General features: G+C 42.1%; 1 long non-coding RNA gene across 1 annotated transcript in view; it reads left to right on the top strand.

Moving 5' to 3' along the window:
* LOC135208436 (uncharacterized) overlaps positions 1–12,561 on the top strand; it is an 82,876-nt gene that overhangs the window by 15,497 nt on the left and 54,818 nt on the right. The window contains exon 2 of the long non-coding RNA XR_010313163.1: positions 8,212–8,390. This is a non-coding gene — a long non-coding RNA (uncharacterized LOC135208436). The remainder of the gene's footprint in view (positions 1–8,211; positions 8,391–12,561) is intronic.

Genomic DNA, 12,561 nt, shown 5'->3' with positions numbered 1-12,561 from the left:
GAAGTGTAAGTAGTCTCGCTCTAACGAGCCTATTAACCTCTTCATTACCGAAAGTTTGTTTGGAGGTAGGTGGGTACCACCATTCAAGTCTACTACACCGCACCCGGGTGCATAAAGGTGGTACGCATAGTACCACCAAAACTCCTCTTTTCAGATAGGACTTCCAATCATTCTGTAATTTCAGTTTGAAGAGTTTGGAGCAAAATAAACAGTATGACACATGCCAGACGTATGATGAACCCCAAAAAAAAAAATATTATTACTGCTTAATAGTAGTGTGTGGTGACAGATGACTGCGTCTCAACAAAAAATCACAAAACCAGACAAACGTAAACATGTAATAACTTCTACCCAAGTATAAAACCAGTTGCATCATCATTTACTGTATTTATTTATTTATTCAATTATTACATTTTACAAATAAAAGATATGAACACCAGATAAATGAAGGTAAAATAAAGCCTTATAGTAACTTTATATATAAAAAACCAAACCAGAGAAAAAGCGAAAAAAAAAGCTATTTTTTCTGAGGACAAGAAACTTGAAAAATTAGTTTAGATACCCCTGATGCCCCTAAGTTGTTTTCTGATGAAACTAATCTTAGAAAACGTAGAAAATGACATCGACCAATTTTGAAAGATATACTATAAATTTGCGATTTCCATATTTATTGGCGGGGCTTTTCGCTTTAGTTTTTGCTCTTTTTTTTTTTTGTTATTACGTGCTTATTTACTGTTTCTAGATTTTGATAATACTTTTATGTGCATGTTCCAGGTGCGATATACCAACATTCTGTAAGACCGAATTTCTATTCAAGACTGTAGTTTTCTCACCGACCACCAGTGTCCCTTGTACAAGGGACACTGAGTTTCACATTTTTTTTTCATAAAATCATTTATTTTCCCTGTAGGATGATGAAACTAACAGAGATATGCGTTATTATAGTGCTAATAATACTGATAATTTCATTAGCCTGTCTTGATTAGTGTATTTTTGGCAAATATTTTTACGATCGGCACCCCTCAAACTGGAGTCACTACCGAGAGATTCAGTTCGGCAGCGAACGCAATGTTTACATTCTGCTCACCCACCGGTAAAGAAGGGGTTAAATTAACACCTAACCCTAAACCTCTATCTTCTTCCTCTAGTACTAAGACTGCAAATCCGGCAACGGAAATTGCAGATCTTAAAGCTGCGCTACAAAGGATGGGAACGAAATCAAATGCTGACGTTGAAAGGTAGCACAGTGATATTGGAATTAAGTGTCCCTAGTGCATTGGAGTGTGCGTCTGATCGCTCTGTCTCGCTCCCAGGCCTAGACCTCTTCCAAGCTCACAGGCCCAGAGGAGAAGGAATGTCGAAAGCCGTACGGAGGTTACGGAGAATCCCCACCGATCAGGCGTCCCTTCGGCAGATTCTGTGACGACCCGAACTGCCAAGGATCGCTATCGAAAAAGCATCCTAAAGAAGTGTTTTTCTTCGTCAGATTCTTCACCGAATGTAAGGGGATGGAGTTCTGATGAAACTGTCACGCCCCTTAAAGAGAAGTTGGAAGGCTCCAACTTTGGATTCAAGCCCTGAACTTTTCTCCGATCTATCACCTGTGAGAGAAGAAAAGGAGATTGGTTCCTAAACGGAAATCGGAGTTTCCTTCCGCTCTAGACATTCCCTCACCTGAATCAGGGAAAAAGGACTCTTTCCTTCCTATAAAGAAGACGAAGGGAAGGAAAGAAGAAACGGAAGTTTCGGCTTATACTCAGAGGAGTAATAAGAATGCGCCAAAAACGCCAACCTGGCGCAATGCGCCAGATGCGTTTGAGACTCCATACGAGTCAGAAGAGCCAGAAGCGCCAGATGCGCCATATGCGCCAGAAGCGCCAGCCTGGCGAAATGCGCCAGAGGCGCCAGAAGCGCCACCCTGCCGAAATGCGCCAGATAGCGCCAGATGCGCCAGAAGCGCCACTCTGCCGAAATGCGCCAGAAGCGCCAGCTTGGCGCAAGGAATCACGAGCGCCAACCCGGCGCAATGAGTCACAAGTGACAAATAAGAAATGGACTTCTTCCAAAAGACAATTAAGCCAGGAAGATTTGTTTGGCTTTCAGAAGGATAAACCTTTACCTGACAAGGACTCTAGTTGTCGCACAAGCGGCCGTATTCCTTGTCAGGACATAGGTGGTTCCGGAGAAAGCGATAGGAGTAGGACATCCTTCGTCTGACAGGGGAGAAAGGTGTCGCACAAGCGGCCATCGCTCTTGCCAGGAGAAGGATAAGGTCGTTTTGCAGGATCAACCTATCTCTCGTAGGGATGCAAGTATCGCACAGGCGTCGTCGTTCTTGCGAGAGTGGGGTGGATGTTGCAAGAGGCCAGTCTCCTGCTGGAAATAAACAATCCTCTTCGGAATTGGATTTGGAAGAGATTTCGGACTCTGAAGATCACTCGGCTCCGGGTTTGTCAGATTACAAGACGCTGGCAGCCCTCTTACTTCAAGAGTTTGGGGACTCTTTAAGCCCGACTGCTCCTCCTTCTCCAAGGTCCTTATTTACAAGCACGAAGGTCCCGAAACAATCATCTTTTATTAAAATGAAGCCAACCATTTCCATGAACAGGCTCTCCGATTCGTAGGAAATTGGTTGGAATCCAAGGATTCCAACCAATTTACCTGCCCTCCTTCCAGACTATCAGGAAAGAAGGGAATTTGGTACGAGACGGGCAAACCACGGGGTCTAGCTCTCCCGTCCACTGCCGAAGCAGATTTTTCGAATCTGGTGGATTCGTCTAGGAGACAAGCCTTGTCATCAGCAAAAGATCACATGGGGGACTTCTGAGATGGACCATCTCCTCAAGGATTGTTTAACTGTCTTAAAAGTTTTTAACTTCTTAGACTGGTCCCTTGGGGTGTTGGCCAAAAAAAAAGACACAAGAGAAGGAATCTCTTAGTCCAGAAGTCCTTCATAGTGTCCTTTCCTGTATGGACAAGGCAGTTCAGGATGGATCAGGAGAGGTGGCCTCTCTGTTTGGAACTGGTATTCTGAAGAAGAGAGTCTTATTTAGCTCTTTTCTGACGAAAGCAGTTACTCCTACTCAGAGGTCATCTCTTCTGTATGCTCCTCTGTCGACCAATTGTTTCCTTCAAATCTAGTAAAAGATATTTCTCATTCTTTGACAGAAAAGGCCACACAAGATCTCTTGGCCCAATCTGCAAAAGAAATCGAGGACCTTCGGGTCCTATTAAGAGAGAGACTCGGGCTCCTCAACAGCCCTTTCGAGGGAGTACCTCGCCAGACCCTCTTTTAAGAAGAGAGGAGTGCAGAAGAGAGGTAGGTCTTCCTTCAGACCTGTCAAGAGAGCGAAATGAGACAACAGTCCTTCAAGCACCGGTAGGAGCCAGACTTCGGAAATTTTCCGAAGAATGGGCTCGGAGACAGGCAGAAATTTGGTCCCTTGTCCTGGTAACAAAGGGTATATGATCCCCTTTCGAGACAGACCTCCCGTGACTACGAACCGAGGGAACTGTCAGCCCAATACAGGGACCCTGCCAAGAAAGAAGCATTATTGCAACTGGTAGAACAGATGTTGCAAAAGGAGGCCATCGAAGTGGTTCGGATCCGCATTCCCGAGGATTCTACAACCGTCTTTTTCTGGTTCCGAAATCCTCGGGAGGGTGGAGACCGGTCCTGGATGTGAGCGCATTGAACCGATTTGTGGAGAACACAAAGTTCTCTATGGAAACATCAAAATCGGTTCTTGCGGCTCTTCGTCCAGGAGATTGGATGGTCTCCTTAGATCTACAAGATGCATACTTTCATGTCCCCTGCATCCATCATCGAAGAAATATCTCCGATTCATGATGCAGGGGAAAGTATACCAATTCAGAGCCCTATGCTTCGGCCTTTAATTTCAACGGCCCCTCAAGTGTTCACGAGGCTAATGATGAATGTTGCGAGATGGCTACATCTAGAGGGATAAATATATCCCTTTATCTGGACGATTGGCTAATAAGAGCAAAATCGGAAATTCAGTGCTTGAAGGACTTGGAGAAGACTTTGAACTTGACAAAATCTCTGGGACTGCTCGTGAACCTCGAGAAATCACAATTGATCCCCAGACAGAACATAGTCTATCTGGGGATACAGATGGATTCTCGGGGTTTTCGGGCGTTTCCATCTCAAGACAGAATTACTCGAGGCTTAGAAAAGATCTCTAACTTCTTAGGGAAAGAACGGACCTCGGCGAGGGAATGGCTCAGTCTGCTGGGCACCCTTTCCTCGTTAGAGCAGTTCATTTCCCTGGGAAGATTAAATCTCAGACCTCTGCAATTTTATCTAAAAGAGGTATGTGGATGTCCAAAAGAACCAGGAGACTTGTCAGACGTTTTTCCCATCCAACAGGGATAAAATCCGACCTAAAGTGGTGGTTAACCCCATTAACAAGGAACGAAGGGGTGTCCCTCTTGATTCGGAACCCTCACCGAGTGTTGTTTTCCGATGCCTCGGAAACAGGTTGGGGAGCAACACTGGTCCGAAGGAAGTAGCAGGTATTTTGGACCAGACAACAAACTACTCTGCACATCAATGCGAAGGAACTCCTGGCAATTCATCTAGCCCTGGAATACTTCGAAGCGGAAGTCAGAGGGGTGGTAGTTCAAGTCAATTCTGACAACACCACAGCTCTGGCTTACATCCGGAATCAAGGGGGCACTCACTCTTTCTCTCTGAACGAAATAGCGAGAGCTCTATTAACCTGGACAGAGGAATGGGGCATTATTCTGCGTACAAGGGTTTGTCCAAGGAGTAAAAAACCTAAGGGCAGACAGGTTGAGCAGAAAGAACCAGGTTCTCCCGACAGAGTGGATGCTCCACTCAGGAGTCTGCAGACAAATATGGTCACTCTGGGGGAGACCCCAGATCGACCTGTTTGCCACGTTCCTCTCCAGGAAAATAGACAACTTCTGCTCGCTAGAAGAAGATCCCAGAGCCACAGCGATCGATGCCTTCCTCATGGATTGGTCAGGCATAGATGCATACGCCTTTCCCCCATTCAAATTGCTGGGGGAAGTAGTAGGAAATTTGTGGCATCGGAAGGAATGAGATGACTCTAATTGCTCCCTTTTGGCCTTCCCGAATCTGGTTCACAGAGGTACTGGAATGGACGGTGGACTTCCCCAGATCTCTACAGACAGGAACAGATCTGCTCAGACAACCCCACTTCGAGAGGTTCCACAAAAACATCCAAAGTCTCTCCCTGACTGCCTTTCGACTATCGAAAGACTGGTCAGAGCGAGATGCTTTTCAAAGAAAGTGGCAACTTCAATTGCTAGAGCCCGCAGAGCCTCTACCCTGCTGGGTCTACCAATCGAAGTGGGGAAGTTTTCCGTAGATGGGGTAGGTCGAAGAAGCTGTCCTCTTCCAATACCTCTGTAACCGAAATCGCGGATTTTCTCCTCTTCTTAAGAGAAGAATCCAAATTGGCCGTATCAACTATCAAGGGATATAGGAGCATGCTCTCAGCCGTTTTTAGAAACAGAGGGCTGAATCTCGAGAATAATAAGGATCTTCATGATCTCATCAGGTCTTTCGAGACTAAGAAATTGAGATCGTCGATTCCCCCGAGTTGAACCTGGACGTTGTCCTAAAGTTCTTGATGTCGGACAGGTTCGAACCTATAGATAAAAATCTCATTCAGAGATCTTACTAGCAAATGCATATTCCTGTTGGCTCTAGCAACTGCTAAGAGGATCAGTGAATTGCATGCTTTGGACTCTCGGGTGGGATTTAGAAAAGACTCGGCTGTCATTTCTTTCCAGGGTCTTTTCCTAGCAAAGAATGAGAACCCTTCTAAACCTTGGCCTAGAAGTTTTGAAGTCAAGGGACTCTCTTCTCTGGTAGGAAGAGAGTTGGATCGGTCCCTTTGCCCAGTCAGGACCTTAAAATTTTATTTAGAAAAGAAGACACAGCTTCAGGGATGTCGACAAGGTCTTGGTGTTCGGTAAGAAACCCCAAGAGACCGATGTCAAAAGAATCGCACTGGCATTCTTTGTCAGAAATGTAATTACCGAAGCTCATAGGAATTGCCAAGAGAACTCTTTAAAGCTGCTGAGAGGTGAAAGCTCACGAAGTCCGGGCTGTGGCAACTTCCCTTTCTTTTACGAAGAATATGTCCATGAGAAACATTTTAGTAGCAACTTATTGGAGGTGCAATTCAGTATTTGCATCCCACTATTTAAAGGATGTTAGAATAACATACGATAATGTTTCGCTCTTGGACCTTATGTATCAGCGGATACTATGCTGGGAAAGGGAGCAGACGCTGATCCTTAAATTTGTTTTTTAATAATTTTAATAATTAGTTTTGATATTGTTGTTGAGTTGTGGGTTGCTTGAAAGGATGTTCGGGGATGACTCCTTTCAATCGTAGTACTAACCCCAATGAGGATCAGCGTGATCGGGATTAGTGTCGTGCTCTATGATCATGCAATAGGCAAGGTGTTTTGTCATGTAAGTGGATAGGACCCCATTGACAAAGATCCTAAGGTTCTGAAGCGTAAGTGGGTAAGACCCCTGTAACAGACCATCAAGAACTCCTTTAGCATGAGGTCACTACCTCGCTGAGGCTCTTGAAGCGATACGGGCTCCTAGGCAGTAGCCATGAAGTCTTTCGCTAACACAGGTAGGAATCAAGGTTTTTAATTTTATTACCTACAACATATGTTGTTTCCTGTCTATTTCAGTAGATTAGCTGTCTCTTACCCTCCGCCAAAGGTGCCAATCAGCTAAGTATATATCTGACAGGTAAGTTGAATGCATAAAAATGTTATTGTCATGATACAATAAGTTTATGCATACTTACCTGGCAGATATATACGGTGTATGGCCCCACCCGACCTCCCCTCAGGAGACAGGTGGAAGAGAAAATCTGTCTTAGAAAAACGGGAATGATTCCTATTCCCGCCACCAGCGGCGGGGGGCGGTAGATCACCTGACCTACCTGTAGAGTGTGCCGCGAAATTCGAATTTCTATCGGGGACGACGGAGTCTATAGCTAAGTATATATCTGCCAGGTAAGTATGCATAAAACTTTATTGTATCATGACAATAACATTTTTTCTAGCTTATGCAAACCAGAGCCTTTTATTACAGTTCAATTTAATTTTTTCTAGCTTATGCAAACCAGTTCCCACCTCAGCCACCCCTCTTTGTGTAATGATAGCTAGGAGAAAATCAGTTAGGAATAGCGTAAAATATAAGAGAGAAAAGGAAATGAGAGAGAACCATTAATAGACAAATGATAGACAGAGAAAGAGAGAGAGAGAATAAGTGATAGAGAAACGAGACAGAGAAAGAGAGAGCGAGAGTAACGATCTGGAAGTGTCGTAAGATGTTAGTCACAACATAGGGCCAGCCTCATCTTAGCACAGCCATTAAAAACTGTCTACCTGTTTCACTTGTGACCTAACCTTTTAACTTTTGCCGGAACTTGAAGACTTCCAGTGACGTCAGTAGTCCCACCCACGAAGGAGGGATTACGTAAGTCAGTTAATCACACCCAAGGCACAATAAGGTAGATAATCTTCAACCAGGACCACTACCAGGTGGGACAGTAGCAATCCTCCACCTATGGTAGATGGGACAGTTTCCTTTGAAGACCCTTCCAGAAGGCAAGTGGAGAAGCAGAGAGCAGAGAAGTAGAAGGAACCAAGCCAAGAACAGAAGTGGTGTGGGGTCCAGAACTTCATAGTTTTGGGTTAGAAGATTCAAGAAAGGCTCACACTTCGATTCGTACTAGTCATATACTTAACTTGTAATTTTATGTATATTTTTAGCAATGAGTTAATGAAGAAACCTGCACTGAGTCTTGCTAAGCCTCCTGAGACTAGTAACTAACAATGAATAAAGCAAGAAATGATAAATAAAGGATTTATAAAACATAAACAAGTAAGAAAGAAGGAATATTACACATGTCCTTAGGGCTGACAGGAAAAGTGCTTGGTTACAGTAGTGAATGAGGGGTATTCCCTCTCTCATTTCCCACAATCACCAGTTAAACAACATTGTAACTAAGTTCAGTAACCATCTCTAGCTCATGCTGAAGGATCTTTTGTAAAAGGCTCTGGTTTGTATACTACAAAGTTTGTGTTTAATAGCTTTGGCTGTCTATACGTATTGTAATGTAAATTGAGTCAGTTTAGTAATTTTATGATTTAATTTCACAGGAAAAGCTAGCTTTCATCCCAGATAAACCTAAAGAGAAGAAGTTCTCAGATCCTGCTGAATTTGTTCGTAATGTCATGGGATCAAGTGCTGTGCAGGTAGTGGCGAGTTTCATGTGTACCGTCATATAAGAAGGAGAGAATACGCCCGTCAGGAGTTCCTCCAGGAATTGAAAGAGAAGGTAAATTTCCCATAAGTAGTTAAAGAAAGATATTTTGTGTAGATATAATGTCTAAAAACTATAGATCTGGAAGTTGCAAGCTTACAGATAGGGGAAAGGTCTGAAAGTGTAAAAAAATATAATGGATGCTGTAAATTTTTTCTGAGGCAATTTGAGAAGTTTGATACTCAGAGAGTACTGTGGATTTTTTCTAACAAAAACTGCCACCTAGATCAGTTAACTATTCAGCGAGATGAGGCATTAAGTACATCCTCCACCAAATACTTCTTAGTACATATTATTTGGAATGAATTTGACCTACTGTTAAAGCTAGCTTTTTCTTCGTGCTGATGCAATCGACATTTAAAAAATCAAAATACACTTGGCTAACTCACTAGGACTGACTTTGTATCATCTGTTTCCCACCAGATGAGCTGGAATGTTTATGTTCTGTCATATTTCTTCATGCCATTGTATTAAACACACGGTCATGATCGGCTATACGTAGACTTTATTGTTATGGTTTCTGGCTAGTTTCTCCTGTACAGTATTGTGATTCTCTGTTTTTGCTTTATGTCATCTATATCAAGCAGAGACAAAAGATTAGTTAGGCGGTATAGGGAAGAGATTGTGAAAACCAATTGTTACTATTTGATGATACAATGTTGCCTATGTTAGCAGCCATGTTAAAACTAGCTACCAGACTCGAGTGTTGTTTTCTTGAGTATGTTGGAATTATGAGTGTTTTATGAGCGGATGTACATTTTTGTGAAGTATTGGAAGATGTTTGTAGGCCAACAGTTTATGTAGATAATAAGGGCACACCAGTAACCTTACTCAGTTTTTCCCTTTTTGTCTTCCAGTGTTGCCTCTCCTTCTTCATGTCTACCTGATAGCCTAGGTTAATTTCTCTCATTCTGCTCTGGCTTCTTTTGCTCCTTGGGTGGTTCAGGAGAAAAATAATAATACTGGAATTGATATATTCTTTTATTAGGTTTTTGACATAAGTACAGATTATGACCAAGATTGCCCTACCCCCCAGTTTTCGACCTTTTCAATTTTTCCCGGTGAGAGAGAAGTTTTCAGAGCCTTGGCCTTTGTTCATAGCCCGCCCTCTGGACTGCCCTGTGTCAATTGGTTGTCTCCTCTTCCGGGGAACTATGGCGTGTCTCAGGACCAAGGTTCTGTCCCTTCAACTACTCTTCACTGCTTTTTCCAGTTTGGTTTCGGCACCGAGCTGCCGCACAGCTCTGGCTGGATGGGTTCCATGGTTTAACTTGCATTAGTTGGCTCCAGTGTTACCAACAGTGACAACCTGAAACCCACTAAACAGCAGTTTTTATGTATGCAACTTACCAAGTAGTTACATAGCTATAGTTTCTAAAACTGTCGGCAGCTAGAATTTTTGAAATTCGCGGTAGCACTAGTTTGTTTTGGTCAGGTGATACCCCCACCCCCCACCCACTAGGCGGGGGAGTGGAGGAACCAACCACCGGCTGGTACTGTTAGCACAGTTTCAGTAGTCAGTGGAATTTTTGGAATTCTTTACCATCGCTCATTGTTGGAGTTATTTGGTTAAGTACTCTTAAAATATTGGCAGCTTTTGTTTTCGGTGATTAGCTTTTTAGGAATTCAATAGTTTTAAATATTTTTGCACCAAAATTAACTAGTTTTGAATTGGTCTACATAATGTCAGACACTAGTACATCTGGGATTAGGTATTGCAGTAAAGGCTGCAATACTAGGATCGCTAAATCTTGTAATGAGCCACATTCAGTTTGCACAGGTTGTAGGGGACAGACTTGTACATCAGGTCAAACATGTGGAGAATGTAGTAATTGGGATCAAAGAACTTGGAAGATCTTGACTAGTTACACGAACAAGTTAGAGAGAGATAGAAAGAGAAAAGTGGTTCTAGAGCTAAAGTTAAAAGCTTAGTTAGCCCTTAAACGCCTAAGGGTTATAATAAAAATCGTCTCCCATATGCCTAGGGGGTCTCGGAGTGAGCGCCGAAGCGGAAAAATTATATATTTTTTTAAATCACAGCGTGCTTAGTTTTCAAGATTAAGAGTTCACTTTTGGCTCCTTTTTTTGTCATTGCCTGAAGTTTAGTATGCAACCATCAGAAATGGAAAAAATATTCATTATCATATATAAATAATGCGATATATAATAGCGCAAAAACAAAATTTCATGTATAATTGTATTCAAATCGTGCTGTGAGCAAAATAGTTAAAGCTAACGACTTAATTTTTTCTCGTTGTATTGTACACTAAATTGCGATCATTTTGGTATATAACACATTGTAAAACGATCAAAGCAATACAGAGAAAATATTATCACAAAATGATGCACGAATTCGTAATGTGCGGATGTAAAAAAATGTTTTTTTCAAAAATTCACCATAAACCTTAATATTATTCTAGAGACTTCCAATTTGTTTCAAAATGAAGACAAATGATTGAATATTACTATACTGTAAGAGTTTTAACTTACAGTTGCGTTTTTCAACCATTTTGGATGAGTTAAAGTTGACCAAACATGTTTTTTTTTTCTATTTATCGTGATTTATATGCAAATATTTCGAAAATGAGGAAAGCTACAACCTTCAATCACTTTTTGTTGCATTCTAAATGAAATTGCACACATTTTCATATATAAAACTAAAATTTATGTAACGGCTAATTTAAAATGGTGCAAACATTACGACAATCACACGTATGATTTTTTCGGAAGAGTTACCGCCGCCGGAAGTAAGGAAAATGTTTTTTTTTTTTGTTTTTTTTTTTTTTTTTCATAAATTCACCATAAATCAAAATATTGTGCTAGAGACTTCGAATTTGTTGCAAAATGAAGGTAGATGATTGAATATTACTTGAATATAAAAGTTTTAGCTTACAATTACATTTTTCGACCATTTCGGTAGAGTCAAAGTTGACCAAAGGTTGAAATTTTGGCATTTATCGTTATTTATATGAAAAATATTTTCAAAACTGATAAAAGCTACAATCATGAGTATTTTTTGTTGTATTCTACATGAAAATGTGCATAGTATTTTCCATATTTTGTTCATGAAACTTACCTGACAGATAATATATATAGCTGTATTTTCTGAAGTCCGACAGAATTTAAAAATTCGCGGCACACGCAGTGGGCGGCCAGGTGGTAGTACCCATTCCGCGCGCTGGGATGGCGGATATCAGGAACTATTCTCATTTTCTATTCATATTTTTTTCTTTCGCCGGTCGGTAAACAACTGTTTACAGACCTCCGCCTAGGATTTTGAAAAACTTCATTAGCCACACTTAAGTATCCTATTTATTCTTTCGATTATTAACTTGGATTTGTGGCTAGGCATACGCTATCGTAAATTTTTTCATTGCATTTGAATGTCTGAAGCTAGTTAGCCTAGTTTCAGACTTTGTTGTCTGCACGGTAAGGTGAGGCTACCGGAACTTTCGGTAGACACTCGCTTAGTATATATGACGTTTACATGTTTTCTTTGTTTGCATAAGGTAATTAGTGTAATGTGTGACTGATTACGGAAGAAGGAGGATTCATTTACGCTTTTTTAGAGCGTGTTAGAAATCAGGAGTTTTCCTCCATAGTAAACAGAAGTTAGAAATAATGAACCTTCTAACCTCCTGTAGATTTTATTTTGCCTAACCCTGTGTATGGCTTACGGGCCTAGAAAAGTGTCTGCTAGAGGATTACATCAAGTAATCTTGGACTAAAGTGCTCGCTCTCCAATCAGTGTTGTTGAAGTGTAGTGGCCCCTTGTGTTGTGGAGGGGGGGGGGCGTCAGATCGGCCCCATAATGCCTCTAGGCCTGGACCTCTGTCGGACTCCCATGACTCAGGAGGGAGGGCATGTCGAAAGCCGCAAGAGGGTTACGGGGGCTCCCCACCGATCTGGCGTCCCTTCGGCAGAACCTGTTGACGCTTCCCAGGCTGCTAAAGATCGTGCACGTGCACGAATCTTGAAGGATTGCTTCTCGTCCTCCGAGCGTCTCCCCACACAGGGGTTGGAGTTCTCGGAAGGACTCGCGCCCCCTAAAGAAGCTTGAGAGAATAGGACGCTTCACGTCCTCTCTCTCGTCACGAGAGGATGAAAAAGTAAAGAAGACCACATTTTCCCTTTTAGAAGAATGCACTGGCTCTTTTTATAAGGGACATTTAAGGAGGCTCATTCA

Source organism: Macrobrachium nipponense, chromosome 35 (genome assembly GCF_015104395.2).
Source record: "Macrobrachium nipponense isolate FS-2020 chromosome 35, ASM1510439v2, whole genome shotgun sequence".
NCBI classification, from domain to species: domain Eukaryota; kingdom Metazoa; phylum Arthropoda; class Malacostraca; order Decapoda; family Palaemonidae; genus Macrobrachium; species Macrobrachium nipponense.
Note: the sequence above shows the minus strand (reverse complement) of the source record. Positions and strands in the feature narration are given on the sequence as shown.